Here is an 18,649-nt window from a genome sequence, read left to right as displayed (position 1 = left end):
CCCATGCCAATTTTTTTTTTAATAAATCCATTATTTTAACACTAAATGACAAGTACAGTAATCAACACTATCACTGTACTTATTATATATGTGACTGACATGTTTCTATCTATCTAATCTATGTGTGATGCTCTATTCTTTCTGTTCTAAGTTGTCGGGTACCGATGCTGAATTGCCGGCCGGCTTTTTAATGAGACGGTGCATCAAAACACTATTATTTTTTTTAATAAATCCTTTATCACTAAATGACAAGTACAGTAGCCAACACTGTCACTGTACTTATTATTTATGTGACTGACATGTTTCTTTCTATCTAATCTATTTGTGATGCTCTATTCTTTCTGTTCTAAATTGTCGGGAACCGGTGTATGCCGCTGTTGAATTACCGGCTTTTCATGTTCACTGTGAGCACTGTTCCCATCGATTTGGGCAACCACTGTTATGCCACAACCAACAAGGTTGTGACATTACAGTGAGTGGCAGACAATCCCTGCATGATGTGAAAAAATCCAGTTATGCTTTTGGTGCACGAACAGTTATCGAACATAACCTCGAACAGCAGAATTTTTTGCAAATCGTTCGCGTTCATCGAACGACTCGAACACCGCCCAAAACCGCTCGAATTTAAGATTGGCAAACAGCTATAGTCGAACACCGCTCATATCTACTAGTAACTGACCCAACGTGGCAGGAGGACACTCAGAGCGAGGTCAGCAGCACACAGGGGGAGGGAGGCAGAGTACCCCAACAGGCAGGAAGAAGCAGTGTGGTGACTGCACACAGAAGGAGGGCAACAGTTCCCCGTAACACCAACACGAGGGACGTTGCCAGTAAAACCGGTAGGTCTTCCAGAGTCTGGAATTTTTTGTAAGACTCTGCTGATAACCCCAAAAAGGCCATTTGTACCACCTGCCATGCCAGCATCAGCAGGGGTGACAAAACTACCAGACTGACCACCACCAGCATGATCAGGCACATGGCAGCAAAGCACCTGACTTTGTGGGTCGAACCCCAGGGTCCACGAGCAGTGTCAGCGGGTGTCACCACTGCTTGTTCCGCTGTTGTGCATGTGATAGAACCCCCTGTTGTGCGTGCAAGGCAATCCCCTGTCCATACTGCATGCAAAGATGCCCCCTCCTCTCAGTCTTCACTTGTTATGGCAGTTTCTCAAGAAACAGCATCAACATCCACGGCCACGTCCCACCGCAGCGTTCAATTGTCCATATCCCAGAGCTTTGAACGAAAGCGCATCTTCGCAGCCAACGCCCCACAGGCTACAGTCCTAAATTCGCACATTTTACGACTGCTTGCGTTGGAAATGCTGCCTTTTAGGCTGGTGGAGACGGAATCCATCCGCAACCTTATGGCGGTGGCCATCCCACGGTACTCGGTCCCCAGTCGACACTATTTTGCCCGGTGTGCCATCCCCGCACTACACAAGCACGTGTCCCAAAACATCTGCCGTGCCCTCAACAACGCAGTTACTGGGAAAGTCCACATGACAACGGACACATGGACAAGTGCTTGTGGCCAGGGACGGTACATCTCCCTGACGGCACACTGGGTAAACATAGTGGAAGCCGGGACCCAGTCGGACCTTGGGACGGAACACATCCTCCCCACACCGAGGATTGCGGGCCCTATGTCTGTCAGAGTTGCCCCCCACAGTGTACAGCTCCTGAGCATCATCCTCCTCCTCCTCCTCATGTTCAGCCTCCATCTCAGATATCATCACAACAGTTACAAACTGGAAGCACTGCAGTACTGCCTCAGCCAAGCGACAACAGGCTGTGCTGAAACTCATAAGCTTAGGTGATAAACCTCACACTGCTTGTGAGTTGTGGACAGCTGTAAAAGAGCAGGCAGATCTGTGGCTGAGACCGCTGGAGGAGGAGAGCATGGTCAGTCGTCATCTTGGTGAGGACACGGAAGTCTTACGCGTTACCAGTCTGGCACGCATGGCTGACTTTATGTTACGCTGCCTTAACCGTGACCCTCGAGTTGTCAAAATGTTGGGTGACAGTCATTACTTGTTGGTGACACTTTTAGACCCCCGCTACAAGGTGAACTTTCACTCTCTTATTCCTGAGGTGGAGAGGTCTACAAAAATGGGGCAGTACCAGAAGGCCCTTGCTGCAGAACTGTTAAAAAAATTCCCATCTGAACACGCTAGCGGCAGAGGTCACAGTTTGTTGCCCAACCAAGGCGTACAGGCGAGAGAGACGCAACTCCAATTCAGCAGGGGCAGGGGAACACTGTCAACGTTCTGGGACAGTTTTCTGAGACCCGCCCAGCTTACAGGCCCTGAGGCGTGGGGTACTCTCACAAGGAGTGGAAAGTTTCAAAAGATGGTGAGGGAGTACCTTGCCGACCGTACCAGTGTCCTCCATGATTCCTCTGTGCCTTTTAATTATTGGGTATCCAAGCTGGACACTTGGAATGAACTCGCTCTGTACGCCTTATAGGTCCTGGCCTGCCCTGCCGCTAGCATGTTATCGGAGCGTGTTTTTAGTGCCGCTGGGGGAATTATCACAGATAAGGGCACTCGCCTGTCAACTGACAGTGCTGACAAGCAGACCCTTATCAAAATGAACAAGGGCTGGATGGGGCCAGACTTCTCATCACCACCAAATGACAACAGAATAACATAAAGTCAAAACCACTGTGTTATTTCGCGAGGTGTATTCCCCTGCACACATGGGTATACGCTTCCTCATTTCGGCTGTATTTTGCTCTTCTCCTTATCCTCAGCCTCCACCACCACTATACCACCAGGGTGACCTTGGTCCGTGTTTCCAGCATTGCGAGTTCCTCCGTCTTAATTTTTGACAGCTTTTGCTTGGAAGGCATAGGCAAAGACTATGGGAGACCCACTCCCCATTAATGGGAATAATGTTTTTAAGATGCTGTACTGCATGGCTCTTCCAAGGGGCATTTAAACCATCTTGTTAAGCTACAGCAACCTCCACATCTCTTCCAAGGGGCATTTAAACCGTCTTGTTAAGCTACTGCGACCTCCACCACTTTTCCCAGGGGCATTAATATTGTCTTTTTACTCCACTGCGACCTCCACGTCTCTTCCAAGGGGCATTTAAACTGTCTTTTTAAAGCTACTGTGACCTCCACCACTCTTCCAAGGGGCATTAAAACCAACTTGTTAAGCTACTGCGAACTCCACCACTCTTCCAAGGGGCATTAAAACCGTCTTGTTAAGCTACTGCGACCTCCACCACTTTTCCCAGGGGCATTGATATTGTCTTTTTATTCCACTGCGTCCTCCAACATTCTTTCAAGGGGCATTAAAACCGTGTTGTTAAGCTACTGCGACCTCCACCACTTTTCCCAGGGGCATTGATATTGTCTTTTTATTCCACTGCGACCTCCACATCTCTTCCAAGGGGCATTAAAACTGTCTTGCTAAGCTACTGCAACCTCCACGTCTCTTCTGAGGGGCATTAAAACCATCTTATTAATCTACTGCAACCTCCACGTCTCTTCCAAGGGGCATTAAAACCATCTTGTTAAGCTACTGCAACCTCCACTTCTCTTCCAAGGGGCATTAAAGCTGTCTTATTAATCTACTGCAACCTCCACATCTCTTCCAACGGGCATTAAAACTGTCTTGCTAAGCTACTGCAACATCCATGTCTCTTTAAAGGGGCATTAAAACCATTTTTTTAAGCTACTGCAACCTTCACGTTTCTTCCAAGGGGCATTAAAACAGTCTTGTTAAGCTACTGCAACCTCCACGTCTCTTCCAAGGGGCATTAAAACCATCTTGTTAAGCTTCTGCAACCTCCACGTCTCTTCCAAGGGGCATTAAAACCGTCTTGTCAAGCTACTGCAACCTCCACGTCTCTTCCAAGGGGCATTAAAACCATCTTGTTAAGCTACTGCGACCTCCACCACTTTCCCCAGGGGCATTAAAACCATCTTGTTAAGCTACTGCTACCTCCACCATTCTTCCAAGGGGCATTTAAACCGTCTTGTTAAGCTACTGCGACCTCCACCACTTTTCCAAGGGGCATTGATATTGTCTTTTTATTCCCCTGCGACCTCCACCATTCTTCCAATGGGCATTGCATTTCCTCCTAATTTTAGTCAGCTTTTGCTTTTCAATGCATAGGCGAACACTAAGGGAGACCCACTCCCCAATAATGGGTAGAAGGTTTTTAGTACGCTGTAATCCACATCTGTTTCAAGGGGCATTGCAGTTCCTCATAATTTTTGGAAAGCCTTCCATTCACTGCTTAGGCCAACAGTGCACAGGAGACCCAGTTGCTATAAATGGAAAAAACGGTTTAGTTAAGGCCTCTGACCTCCATGTCATTTCCAAGGGGCATTGGAGTGCCTCGAAATTTATGTTAGGCATTGCACTCACTGCATGCCCTTTAACTGTGTAGCCGAACCACTCTTTTTGATACAGAAACATATCCTACATTACACGTGTGGTTGACTGGCCTGATATTGATGTGAATGGTCCCTGTTCCTCCTGCTCTTTCTTCTTTGCCACCACCTCATCCATCATTCATCACCTGAAGCTTTGTTTTAACAGGTGTCATAGAACTGGGATAGTAGCAGGAAAACATCCAGCAATTCTCGGAGGAGGTAGGATATGCGCCAAAACGCTGACCACCTCAGGCCTAGCCGCTACTACATACATGCGCTTGCATTCCAAGAAAACAAAGCAGATGCTAACTTCTATCATCATCATGCTCCTCACCTTGGCACTCTCAACTCCCCTGATGGAGAAGCCAGGGCCCACTGGAGGAGTCTGGTTCTCTGGTGGGCTCGTCCAATGCTGCCCTAAAGCAGGCCAGGCTAAGAAAAGTGTGGGGGAAGTTCCCAGGAGAAATAGGGGTGGCTGTGGACCGTTTATGGACACCCGGCCGCCCCCAGGCGGCTGGGGACCGAGTGTGGACACCCGGCCGCCCCCAGGCGGCTGGGGACTATGTGTGGACACCCGGCCGCGGGGCGGCTGGTGACCGAGTATGGACACCCGGCCACCCCCTGGCGGCTGGGGACCGAGCGTGGACACCTGGCCGCCGGGCGGCAGGGGAGTGAGTATGGATACCTTGTTGCCAAAGCAACCATGAGCTGGTGGCCAGCTTCGGCCTCCTCCAAACTAAAAGGCCCCATTTCAAGTGCAAGCTAGCAGTATGGTATTGCAGCCTGGGGGTGGGTGGATGTTTGGTTGCACACTTACGCTTGCATTCCAAGAAAACAAAGCAGATGCTAACTTCTCTCATCATCATCATGCTCCTCACCTTGGCACTCTCAACTCCCCTGATGGAGAAGCCAGGGCCCACAGGAGGAGTCTGGTTCTCTGGTGGGCTCGTCCAATGCTGCCCTAAAGCAGGCAAGGCTAAGAAAAGTGTGGGGTAAGTTCCCAGGAGAAATACGGGTGGCTGTGGACCGTTTATGGACACACGGCCGCCCTCACGTGGCTGGGGACCGAGTGTGGACACCCGGCCGTCCCCAGGCGGCTGGGGACCATGTGTGGACACCCGGCCGCGGGGCGGCTGGTGACCGAGTGCAGACACCCGGCCACCCCCTGGCGGCTGGGGACCGAGCGTGGACACCTGGCCGCCGGGCGGCAGGGGACTGAGTATGGATTCCTCGCTGCCAAAGCAGCGATGAGGTAGTGGCCAGCTTTGGCATCCTCCAAATTAAAAAGGCCCCATTTCAAGTGCAAGCTAGCAGTATGGTATTGCAGCCTGGGGGTGGGTGGGTGGGTGTTTGGTTGCACACTTACGCTTGCATTCTAAGAATACAAAGCAGATGCTAACTACTATCATCATTGTCGTGCTCCTCACCTTGGCACTCTCAACTCCCCTGATGGAGAAGCCAGGGCCCACCGGAAGAGTCTGGTTCTCTAATGATCTCGTCCAATGCTTCCCTAAAGCATTCCAGGCTAAGAAAAGTGTGGGGGAAGTTTCAAGGAGAAATAGGGGCGGCTGGTGACCGTTTATGGACACCCGGCCGCCCCAAGGCGGCTGGGGACCGTGTTTGGACACTCAGCCGCCCCCTGGCAGTTGGGGACCGAGCGTGGACACCCAGCCGCCGGGCGGCTGGGGACTGAGTATGGATACCTCGCTGCCGAAGCAGCCATGAGGTAGTGGCCAGCTTCAGCCTCCTCCAAACTAAAAGGCCCCATTTCAAGTGCAAGTAAGCTAGCAGTATGGTATTGCAGCCTGGGGGTGGGTGGGTGGCAGGCTGCATATTTGCGCTTGCATTGCAAGGAATGGGGGAGGTACAATTGAACACTGCCCTGGGACAAGGACTTGCACAGGGATAGTTGCAAGTCTGCATCTTCTGATGCGGAAAGGATCACTTCTGATGGGCACACTTTTAAGCAGTGACCTGGGTTTCAGAGATGCTTCCAGGGGTCTTCCCCATGCTGTTCCCACGTCTTTTCAGCACTGTATGCATGTGTCACACAGCACATGGCCAGATAACATTGGAAAATGTTAAAATTTAATTTCCCGGTGAATGCATTTGTCACGGTTGAAAGCAATACAAAAGTGCAAAAACGCATAAAAAATGCTACTTGTGAGCATAGCCCAAGTTGTGGAGGAGTATTTTTGTTTTTGGTTATTTATTTTACCTTATGCACAAGTCTTTACCCTGGAAAGGAAGTTCCTTAACATATTTCACAGGAAAACCGTTTCAGTTTAGTTTTTGAACTTTTTATTGTGAGCCAGTTAAAGTGGCTTAATACCTCTGACCACGTTGTTGACAGCAGTGACCTGGGGGTCAGAAATGCTTCCTGGGGCAATGCCCATGCTGTCCCCATGTCTTTTGAGCAATGTCACTATCATTTTGGGCACTTTTTAGGCTTTCTACAGACTGCCGGAGGTGCCACCGAAAAAATGTTCGGGTCTCCCATAGACTAACATTGGGCTCGTTGCTCGGGTCGAGCACCCGAGTATCACGGTGAGCTCGGCCCGAACTTCCAGCACCCGAGCATTTTAGTGCTCGCTCAACACTACTTATTATTAGCGATGAGCGAGCATGCTCGCCACTGCTCGGTACTCGCCCGAGTATCTCAGAACTCGAGATGCTCGGAGCTCGCCAAGTACTTTAGAGATGCTCGGGCAGGAGCTCGGGTCCCCTCCCTGCATGTTTGGCGCTGTTTAGAGCACCAATCTTGCAAGGATTGTCTGCCACTCACTGTAATGTCACAGCCATGGTGGTTGTGGCATTACAGTGATTGCCCAAATCGATGGGAACAGTGCTCACAGTGAAACATGAAAAGCCGTCAATTCATCAGCGGCATTCACCGGTACCTGACAATTTAGAACAGAAAGAATAGAGCATCACACATAGATTAGATAGATAGAAACATGTCAGTCACATATTTAATGAGTACAGTGACAGTGTTGGCTACTGTACTTGTCATTTAGTGTTAAAATAAAGGATTTATTAAAAAAAAATTGGCGTGGAGTTCCCCGTAATTTTAGTCTCTAGCGGAGGTTAAGCAGATGGCTGGGGCAGATGTTTGAAGCCTGGGAAGGGGGTAATACCTGCGAAGCTTCCCAAGCTTCCCGAGCTTTGAGCACCCGAGCATTTTAGTGCTCGCTCCTCACTACTTATTATATGATTGCGGTAAATTTATACTGTTCATGGCTGCACAGAAATTGGATTATGTACTTCCATACTGTCTTTAGCTGACATGATTACAGCATAGCCCTTTTATTCATTCGATTTTTTTTTTTTTTTTCATGTGCCCCGGCGTCATTTGTCACATGATGCGGGCACCTGAGAATTTCGGGATCCTCCTGGAAGCACATGTGGCATCTCCTCCCCGGTCTCCTCTTATTGGCCACATACCTACCCTTATATCCTCTGTTTCATGCTGGATGTGACCCCCTGACAAAAGAAACTTCCAAAACGCACGTCGGGGTGTGGATCATTTGTACTAGTTCAACTAATTCTAGTAGCTTCATTCATACTAGTTCAATTCCTGTATTGGAATCTATTCAGTATATTCACTATCTATCATGCATTTCTCCCACACCTTTTTGGGATTTGGCAATTCCCTCTATATTGTGTGCCTCTAAGGTTAATTTACATGCATTTGCAACAATTTATTATTTGAGTATAGGCATGTGATAATGACTTGAGCTCCTTATGTGCTTATCCGTCTTTGTTATGACTATTAGGTGCACCATTGTATTATGATATATAAATATTCACTTTATTCCTAATTTTTCTGTTTATTCTTTACCATATATATACATATATATATATATACATATATATATATATATATATACACTGCTCAAAAAATAAAGGGAACACTTAAACAACAGAATATAACTCCAAGTAAATCAAACTTCTGTGAAATAAAACTGTCCACTTAGGAAGCAACACTGATTGACAATCAATTTCACATGCTGTTATGCAAATGGATTGACAATAAATGAAAATTATTGGCAATTATCAAGACACACTCAAGAAAGGAGTGGTTCTACATGTGGGGACCACAGACCACATCTCAGTACCAGTGCTTTCTGGCTGATGTTTTGGTCATTTTTGAATGTAGGTTGTGCTTTCACACTCGTGGTAGCATGAGACGGACTCTACAGCCCACAGAAGTTGCTCAGGTAGTGCAGCTCATCCAAGATGGCACATCAATGCGAGCTGTGGCAAGAAGGTTTGCTGTGTCTGTCAGGGTAGTGTCCATAGGCTGGATGCACTACCAGGAGACAGGCCAGTACACCAGGAGACGTGGAGGGGGCCGTAGGAGGGCAACAACCCAGCAACAGGACCGTTACCTCTGCCTTTGTGCAAGGAGGAACAGGAGGATCACTGCCAGAGCCCTGCAAAATGACCTCCAGCAGACCACAAATGTGCATGTGTCTGCACAAACGGTTAGAAACCGACTCCATGAGGGTTGTATGAGGGCCCGACGTCCACAGATGGGGGTTGTGCTCACAGCTCAACACCGTGCAGGACGCTTAGCATTTGCCACAGAACACCAGGATTGGCAAAGTCGCCACTGGCGCCCTGTGCTCTTCACAGATGAAAGCAGGTTCACACTGTGCACATGTGACAGACGTGACTGAGTCTAGAGATGCCGTGGAGAGTGATCTGCTGCCTGCAACATCCTTCTGCATGACCGGTTTGGCAGTGGGTCAGTAATGGTGTGGGGTGGCATTTCTTTGGAGGGCCGCACAGCTCTCCATGTGCTGGCCAGAGGTAGCCTGACTGCCATTATGTACCGATATGAGATCCTCAGACCCCTTGTGAGACCATATGCTGGTGCTTTTGGCCCTGGGTTCCTCCTAATGCAGCACAATGCCAGACCTCATGTGGCTGGAGTGTGTCAGCAGTTCCTGCAAGATGAAGGCATTGAATCTATGGACTGGCCCGCCCATTCCCCAGACCTGAATCCGATTGGGCACATCTGGGACATCATGTCTCACTCCATCCACCAACGTCAAGTTGCACCACAGACTGTCCAGGAGTTGGCGGATGCTTTAGTCCAGGTCTGAGAGGAGATCCCACAGGAGACCATCTGCAAACTCATCAGGAGCATGCCCAGGCATTGTAGGGAGGTCATACATGCACGTGGAGGCCACACACAATACTGAGCCTTATTTTGACTTGTTTTAAAGACATTACATCAAAGTTGGAACAGCCTGTAGTATGTTTTTCCACTTTAATTTTGGGGGTAACTCCAAATCCAGGCCTCCATTGGTTAATACATTTGATTTCCATTGATGATTTTTATGTGATTTTGTTGTCAGCATATTCAACTTTGTACAGAACAAAGTATTCAATTAGAATATTTCATTCATTCAGATCTAGGATGTGTTATTTGAGTGTTCCCTTTATTTTTTTGAGCAGTGTATATATATATATACAGTATATATATATATATATATATATATATATATATATATATATATATATATATACAGTGTATATACAGTAGGCCAAAAGTTCAGCATTTTTCTAAAAGTCTAAAACCACACAAAAAATTTTTATTCAAAATTCGACTACCCATGTCAAAATATGCAAAAATTTGGCCCAGCAAATGTTGAAAACTAACATACAAAGAGATAAAACAATGTAAAATACAATTTTCTTCCTTATAGTTGACAGCCATTTGCTTCCGGTTTACTAAAATAACCAGGAAAATTGCAACACAACAACTAGACAGAAGTAATCACAGTTTTAAAAATGCAAAACTTTCGGTCACCACTGTATATATATTAGTGATTATTGAACAAATATAACTGTTAGGCGCCGGGTGTCTGCTGGATACAAAATGGGTTCAGAACCATCAGAGGATTCTGTGGTCTCCCATTCTGGTCTAGCTGGGGCTGATGCTGCTCAGCATCATCATTGGTCCCAATGCCTAGCTGGTGCACGAGATGTACAGGTTGTCTCTTGGGTCCTTGTTCCTAGCAACATGAAGCATAGGTTGCAGAGGGAAACAGGGCTGCTACAGCCTAAGTCCAGGATTCACTGCACTGAGCATGCCCGTGACATAGCGGACCGTGATTGGTGGTTTGGGAGCCAGTTGATCCGGTGACCTGGCACCGTCTGATTGGTCGCGGGTGACGTCTCCAATAATGCGACGGTAGGCAGGGCTTAATCTTTAAATAGCCCGCCCACAAACATGGCGGCGCGCTCTGATCATTGAGCTATGATGGTGTTATTCTGTGGACGCTTGGTCGTTTGGGCTCCATGTGTGCTTTAGCTTCTGTCAGGCAGGTTTAGCCGGGGATAGGAAGCCTTAGATGGAGGGAGGCAGGTAGCTTCGTCTGACAGTCTGGCTCCGACAAAGGGGTCGCCATACACCCCGAGAAGTCTGCAGACACTGTATTCTCGGCACCGCCTGTAAGCCACGTGGAGAGATACTCCTCAGTCCGGGAGCACGCCGGCTGGGAGCATGTATACGCCGGTGTGAATCACACACGCATCCTAGCGCTTGCTGCGTTGCCCCTGTGCAGTAAATAGGGCTACGGATACATTATTTGTCGCACATCTCTCAGGCAGTTTACGGAGATAGTGCGAATCCCTATTCCCGTTTCAGTGTGCAGTAACACGGAAGGGATTGTTATTTCAGTTGGTTGTTTTACCTTCTTATCCGGAAGGTGTTCGGCCGCAGTCCTCCAGGCTGCATCACGGACCCCGGGTTTGGTTGCTTTCCATTATTTAATAGAGTTGTTTGCAACCGTCCCCTTAACAATAACAATCTAACAAACAGGCAATCCCTGTATGTGTCACAGCTGTCTAACAGCCGTGACACATGCAGCTGTGGCAACACTAACATAGATGCCGAGCACGCCAAAAATGCTCAGTGAGCACCTGAGCGAGCTTGCCAAAATGGTTAACAATACACGCTCGATCATCAATAATATATACAGTATGTTATCAGAATTGTTATGCTTCTGTCCCGGATCCAGGCTTTGCTTCCCTCTGCCTGGTCCTCTGATCTCTGTAGTGCTTTGCAGATGGCCTGGCTTGATCTTATGTGATTATCTACCTGGACCTATATAAGGCCTACCAAGACACACACCTTTGTTTTGGTATTAAGACTTTTAAGTGCTCTGTAGTCCTCCAGGACCTCTGCTGCTTGTCTGCAGTATCTATGACCTCTACTACTTGTTTACGGTCTCCAGGACCTCTGTTACCTGTTTCTGGTCCGCCTGTCTACTATAGGACGTCTGTTACCTGTCTGCTGTCTCCAAGACCTCTGTTATTTGTCTGTGATCTCCTGGATCTCTGCTACCTGTTCCCTTTTCCTGTCTGCCTGCAATCTCCAGGACCTTTGCTCTCTTGTGATCTCAAGAACCTCTGCTACCTGTTTCCTGCGTGCCTCAATGCCTGATGCACCGACGCCCGTGGCATGTGTGCTCAACCGGATCTTAGGCTTTGAGTGTCTACCTCACTAGGTAAGCCTAACAAAAATGTACATTTTGTAGAGTGAGCCGAACATTATGGTGAAAAGCATAAAACAATGTACCTTGTTATAATGTGTGTGAACAAGGAGTTCTACAAAGTACTGGAAGCAAGTTTTTTGTGAAGTTAATTATGATTCATAGTAACGGAGCAAAAGTGAATGTTTTACTGAATATTTATGTATCAACCAGTTTATATAATTAAAGTTTGTCAAGAGGAATTAATCATTATATAACTCTGAAAATATCTTGAACAAAAAAGGGTATTTTTTTCATAGCACCTTTTAGCTCATACTAATCTGAAATGAGTATTTTATCATGTTTACTAAGTAATAAATCACAAAATATCCTATTAAACTGTTGTAGGTACATCTCTGAATGTGTCAAGTAAATACAACTAAACTAAAATGAATTAAAATGTAAACTTGCAAGACATCTATCTATCTATCTATCTATCTATCTATCTATCTATCTATCTATCTACTCTATCTATCTATCTATCCTCCCAAAAGGCAGCACTCAAATTAATCAATAAAAACATATTTATTACACTAAATGAGCCAGAATTCTGGTATAACTTGTATCAAAATATTGTTTTTAAGTACTTGAGAAAAAACAACTGCTCTCTGAATATAGCATATAGCAGTAATGTAGTTTCAATTTATTCAATGTTTGCATAATACAGAATTTCAGAGTGCAGCTGTTTTTTCTTAGCTTTAGGCTTTGTGCGCACGTTGAGTGTTTGATTGCAGAAATTTCTGCAAGGTTTCTGCATCTCTTGGCAGTAAAAACTGCATTCTTGGTGTGTTTTTGGATGCTTTTCTGCTTGCTTGTTTTTTAAGCATTTTTGTACAGTAATGAGCTTGGAGCTAAATAATGATATTTGAAAAAAGAAATGTGGGATATCACTTTAATCCTTGGATTGCCATCGGACCTGGGGTGAGTATATTGGTTAATTTAAATGATTAAACAATGTGTCTGTTTTATTTCAAATAAATTGTTTTATTCTTCGTGTGTGTGTTTATTTAACTCTTTACTTACAGGTTTAGTAATGAAGGTGTCTGGCTGATGCCTCTTCATTACTAAATCTAAGGCTTGATGTCAGCGACACCTAATCCTATTTCCTAATCCCATTACCCCTAATCCCATTCAATTATGAACTGCCATTTCTGGGGCAGGTGAGGGCTTCTATTTTTAGCCTAGAAAGGGGCCATTAAGCCAACATATTCCCTGGCTATTAATAACAGCACACAGGGACGTGAGCTGTGTCCTCCGCTCCGGAAGCCCTTGTCGGGCTGCATGCGCGATTGGCGGCGCCCGGTAATATAGATCTCCTCATTTGTACAGCTGTGCCTTCCCTATAAAATCATGTCTGCCTCCCTCTCCACCACACTCCCTGAAGAAACAGTAGTGAAACGGCATTAGAGTGGTGAGAGGGGACAGTGGTATGTCCATCTGACTTATTACTGGTTTGTTATATTGTAATGCACACGCCCGGACAGACTGGCGTGTGCGTGTTTATGTAGTGATTCCACTGTGCCATGAACCTGAGAGTGCCTGGAGGGGCGTAACTAAGTATCTGCCTGATCCGACCAAGGTCGCACGACGGCATACGACGCCAGTGCACCAGGGAGGAACCGAGCAGAGGAACCAGGGTCTACTCCAGGTCAGACTCCGGACACGGCTGTTGACCCACACCGGGGAATACAGGAACAGGCAGACTAGAGCGCAGGCTGGGTAGAGTCCAGTACAGACTGGGAGACAAATTTGAAACCGCAGACGCGGTGGACAGGGCAGAGCAAAGCGAAAACCGCAGACGCGGTGGACAGAGCTGAGCAGAGCAAAAACTGCAGACGCGGTGGACAGAGCTGAGCAAAGCAAAAACCGCAGACGCGGTGGACAGAGCTGAGCAAAGCAAAAACCGCAGAAGCGGTGGACAGAGCTGAGCAAAGCGAAAACCACAGACGCGGTGGACAGAGCTGAGCAAAGCGAAAACCGCAGACGTGGTGGACAGAGCTGAGCAAAGCGAAAACCGCAGACGCGGTGGACAGAGCTGAGCAAAGCGAAACCGCAGACGCGGTGGACAGGCCTGAGCAAAGCGAAACCGCAGATGCGGTGGGGACAGGGCTCTGTACACACGGAACAGACTAGAAGGAAAAGGCAGAACCAGATACCCACAGGGTACTTGCAGAGAAGTAGCGAGTGGACCACAAACTCACAAACGGAAGTACAGTGACAACGAGCAGGAGTTAGGTACGAGTTCAGACTCTACAGAAAAAGGGAAAGTGCGGACATAGAGAAAAACAAAACAGACTAGGAGAGTATTCAGACAAGAACAGACACAGCAGCAAGATACAGGAGCGGGTCTAGGTATACGGTCCCTAGAAGGCGGAACGAACAGGCAGGAGCGAGTTCACACAGGCCTGGAAATACAGCCTCCAGGATAGGCAGAAGACAACAGGCTAGAAGATAATACAGACAGGACACAGTTCAGACACGGGAACTGATACCGAAGGCAGGAAACATAAACGGGACCTGGCACATCAGTGACCAAAGGCCAACTGACAGAACACAATGCTCAGGCAGGGATTCATTGGAGCAGCTGGGTTAAATACCAGATGGCAGACAAACAATAGGCTGAGGACGCACAAGGGGTGTGCCTGCAGCAGGTACAAAAAGCAGGAAGTGATCGGGCGCCGCCCTTAAGCAGCAGACACAGAGGCAAACAGACAGCATGGAGGGAAGCCAGGCTAACAAACTGGACTGGAGATCAAGTGCGCGCTCTTGCACAGTGGGAGATGGACCACTATGCAAGGACGCTGCCAGGTATGTTACATATATATTGTTATCTTGCCTGTTAAATAGGGATGAGGTTTGTTATTATATTTTGATTCATTTACAGACCCACTTGATTGTGGTCTCCAGAGGGTATAACCATGTATGTGGTATTGCACTGTCAATGATTTATTTGTGGGAATCATGTTTTCAGGGATTAGAATTAATTGCATTTGCACTTTGAATATATAGATTTCAATAAAATTCCTGAGTATATCTATTCTTATTACAATACTAATGTATGGGGAGTAGAAGAAAAAAATGAGTAGTTTATGGTTAATCTCTATTTGAATGTTTAAATTGGAAAATTTAATTAGCCTCTTCTCATTTGGCCTTTATACCATTTCTACATAGTGGGCATACCCCTCCCCCCTCCAGAGCTTAATTTTTTGTTTGTATTGTCTTTTGTATTTTAACATGTCCTTGTGTTGTGTTTTTAAATATATATGGTTGAAATAATAAAATGAAATATATTTCCAGTATCTATTGTGTGTGCATTGATATCAAGTTTTTGATTGCATTATTTGTATTTTGGTATTCTTGTACTTATTACCTTTTTGGTTATTTTTGGTATTTTCATCTGTTTTGTAAGATTTATTCTAGATTACTGGAGGACCCCAGAAAAAAATTGAAGTAGGGTTCCCCTATAAAATCTAACCATCAACAGCTAAACAGACAGCTGTGATCTGATATTAATAGCCAGGGAAGGGGCCATGAATACTGGCCCCCTCTAAGGCTAATAATATCATCCCTCAGAGGCCCCAGAAATGGCACATCCATAAGATGCACCAAATCTGGCACTTAGCCTCACTCTTCCCACTTGCCCTGATGCGGTGGCAAGTGAGCTAATGGGATTTGGGTTCAAGTCAGAATTTTATTGGCAGCTGACATGAAGCCAAGGTTAGTAATGGACGGGATCTATAAGACACCCCCATTACTAACCCCATAATAAAGGTTTTGAATAAACACATGGCATGAAAAAAATTCTTTATTTGAAATAAAAGTCCACATGGTTTTAATCATTTATTTAAAAATAAAAAACACTCACCTAACGCCTAATCCACTGAAGCCAATGTCCCCTGTAAAAACCATAAAATAATAAACAACAGAAAAACTCATCTAACGCTCATTCCATTTGAAGCTATTGTCATCTGTAAAAAAACTAATATAAAAAACACAGTTAATTCTCATTTAATGCCCAATATGTTGAAGTCATTGTCACCTGGAAAAAAAACAAAAATAAAAAACAACCTTATCCCTCACCTGTGTAACATGATGAAGTAATCCAGAGTGTCCCATGAAGATCTGGGTCAGTTCTAGAGCAGTCATATCATCAATCAGTGATGTTACTGTTCTAGAGGACAGCAGGCTGTACACTGACTGGAGTGTAATCACTCCAGTGTCAGTGTACAGCGCTGAGCTCCTGAGAGAAAGGTCACCACCGCTGGGTAAGAATTTTCTCATGCAGCAGCAGTGCAATAAGTGAGGTCTCCAGAGCTCATCAGCTGATTGAACTCTGGTGACCTCTCTCCCAACAGCTCAGCACTATACACTGAGGGAGCTATTACGCTCCTGTCAGTGTATCGCCACCTGACGGGTGATCCGATTGCTGTGGAACACTCGGGATTATGGCGGGTAGGTGAGTATATGGTGGTTTATTATTTTTTATTTTTTACAGGGGACAAGGGCATAGGGAATTTGATGTAGGTGAGTAGAATGTGTTTTTTATTTTAATATTTATTTATTTTAACTTTTTTTGTTTGTTTTCACTGTGAGCACAGGCGCCGGTTGATGACAGCTCCAATCTGCAAACATTTTTATACCTGCATTTTTGTTGCGAATTTGACTGACTCAATTGAAGTCAATGGGTGGAAAATGCAGCAAAATCACACAAAGAATTCACATACTGCAGATTTAAATGCCCTGCAAATCCTGACAGGAAAATTCCTGATCATGTGCACAGCACTTCAGAATTGTCATTGAATTAGCTGGCAGAAGGATTCCACAGCAAAAATGCATCAAAAAAGCAGTGTGTGCACACCGCCTTACTGACTTGGTAATCTCAACTTTCACCTATTCACACTTGTCTTGATCTGTTTGGAGATGCTGGTCAGTCTTTTTGATATTTGTAGTACACTCCTTCTGATTAAGCACTTCTCCCATCAACCTAAAGCATTTTTAATTAGAGCTGGATCCTACCTGCTCTTAAAATTGTAGGCTTTCAGCCCAGGAGAGGCATATTAGGTTAGAGTCCCAACAATGGGGTACGCCTTGTCACTGGCTATTGGACTCTCATGAATTGGCCAATATAGCATTTCAGAGTGCAGCTGTTTTTTCTTAGCTATAATGACTTGGCCGTCTCAGCTTGCTCCTGTTCATAGTTGTCTTGTTCTGTCTGGAAATGCTGGTAAGTCTTTTTGAAATACAACTAGGGGTTTGGCATAACAAAAATGGGCATGGCTCTTTTGAAAAAGTGAATAGCTTAACATATGACCCAATGTGCCAAACAATGCAACAAAATTGTGGTTCACAAAGTTTGCCAGCTAATAGGTTATGCAAATGTAAACTAGACAGTCTTAAAATTAGATTTATCAAACAGCATTAACTATTTTGATAAAAAATGGCGCATTTTATGATTGTAAAGTCTAAATTTGAACAGTCTAAGAATTACAGTTTTGATAAATTTTCCCTCAGGGCGATTTATATGACCAACAATAACATAAGCAAACAAAAAACCCTGGGGCATACTTATCAAAATAGTCTAATTCTTAGACTGTGCAATCTTAGACTAAACAGTCTTAAAAAAATGTATCAAAAGTCCAAGTTTATCAAACTGTTTGATAAATCTGTCTAATTTTAAGTGTGTCTAGTCTAAATTTATACTTCCTACTAGTTAGTTTTCTTTGCTACAGAAAATATTTCCCACAATTTTGTGTATAGTGTGGCATGTTAAGCCAAGCTCCTTGTCTGAAAAGCCACTCTAGTTTTGCCTACACGCCCTACTTGGACAAGTCAAATACTGTAAAGTTTCTAAAACACATCAGGAATATGAAAAAAATCATGAAAGACAGATTTTGGTTAAAATTATGCCCAAATTCCTGTGCAATTAGCTTGATAAATATACCCCTAGCTTTTTTCATATAGATCGGACCTAATCGATCTAATATTTCTGTATAACTATCTTAAATGTAAGTGCAAGTGATGAGCGAATGTTCTCGCCACTGCTTGGTACTGGCCCGAGCATGTCACTGTTTGAGATGCTCGGCGCTCGACTAGTATACCCGGGTTGCTCGGGCGGAAGCTTGGGTCTCCTCCCTGCATGTTTGGTGCTCTTTAGAGAGCCAATGAACATGCAGCCATTGCTTGACACACGCTACAATGCCGTGGTCATGTTGGTTGTGGGCATTACACCATTTTTCATCTCAATTTGCTTGTTGGCACTGCAGAATACAGCCAGATCCTTTCCATATTACAGAGATAAAAATTCAGAAATTTGTAGTCAACGTGGAAAATATTGGCCTCTATTTAAATTTTGTTGCAGTGTGTCAGTGAAGTTATTGACATGAGGTCGCTGTGAAAAATAGTAATCTACAAGTCAGCTATTTAAAACTGTGGTTTTCCGTCACACGTATCACATATTAGTGTGCTCCAAATTCAGCCATTTCTGGCCTCCATTTAAACTTTGTTGCAGTGTGTCAGTGAAGTTATTAACACAAGGTCACTGTGAAAAATAGTAACCTACAGGCCAGCTATTTAAAACTGTGGTTATACATCACACTTATCACATATAAGTGTGCTCCAAATTCAGCCATTTCTGGCCTCCATTTAAATTTCGTTGCAGTGTGTCAGTGAAGTTATTGACACGAGGTCGCTGTGAGAAATAGTAACCTACAAGC

This window comes from Phyllobates terribilis, unplaced genomic scaffold (genome assembly GCF_046119375.1).
Source record: "Phyllobates terribilis strain yellow unplaced genomic scaffold, ASM4611937v1 Scaffold_4__5_contigs__length_816908805, whole genome shotgun sequence".
NCBI classification, from domain to species: Eukaryota; Metazoa; Chordata; class Amphibia; order Anura; family Dendrobatidae; genus Phyllobates; species Phyllobates terribilis.
This window is presented reverse-complemented; position numbering follows the sequence as displayed.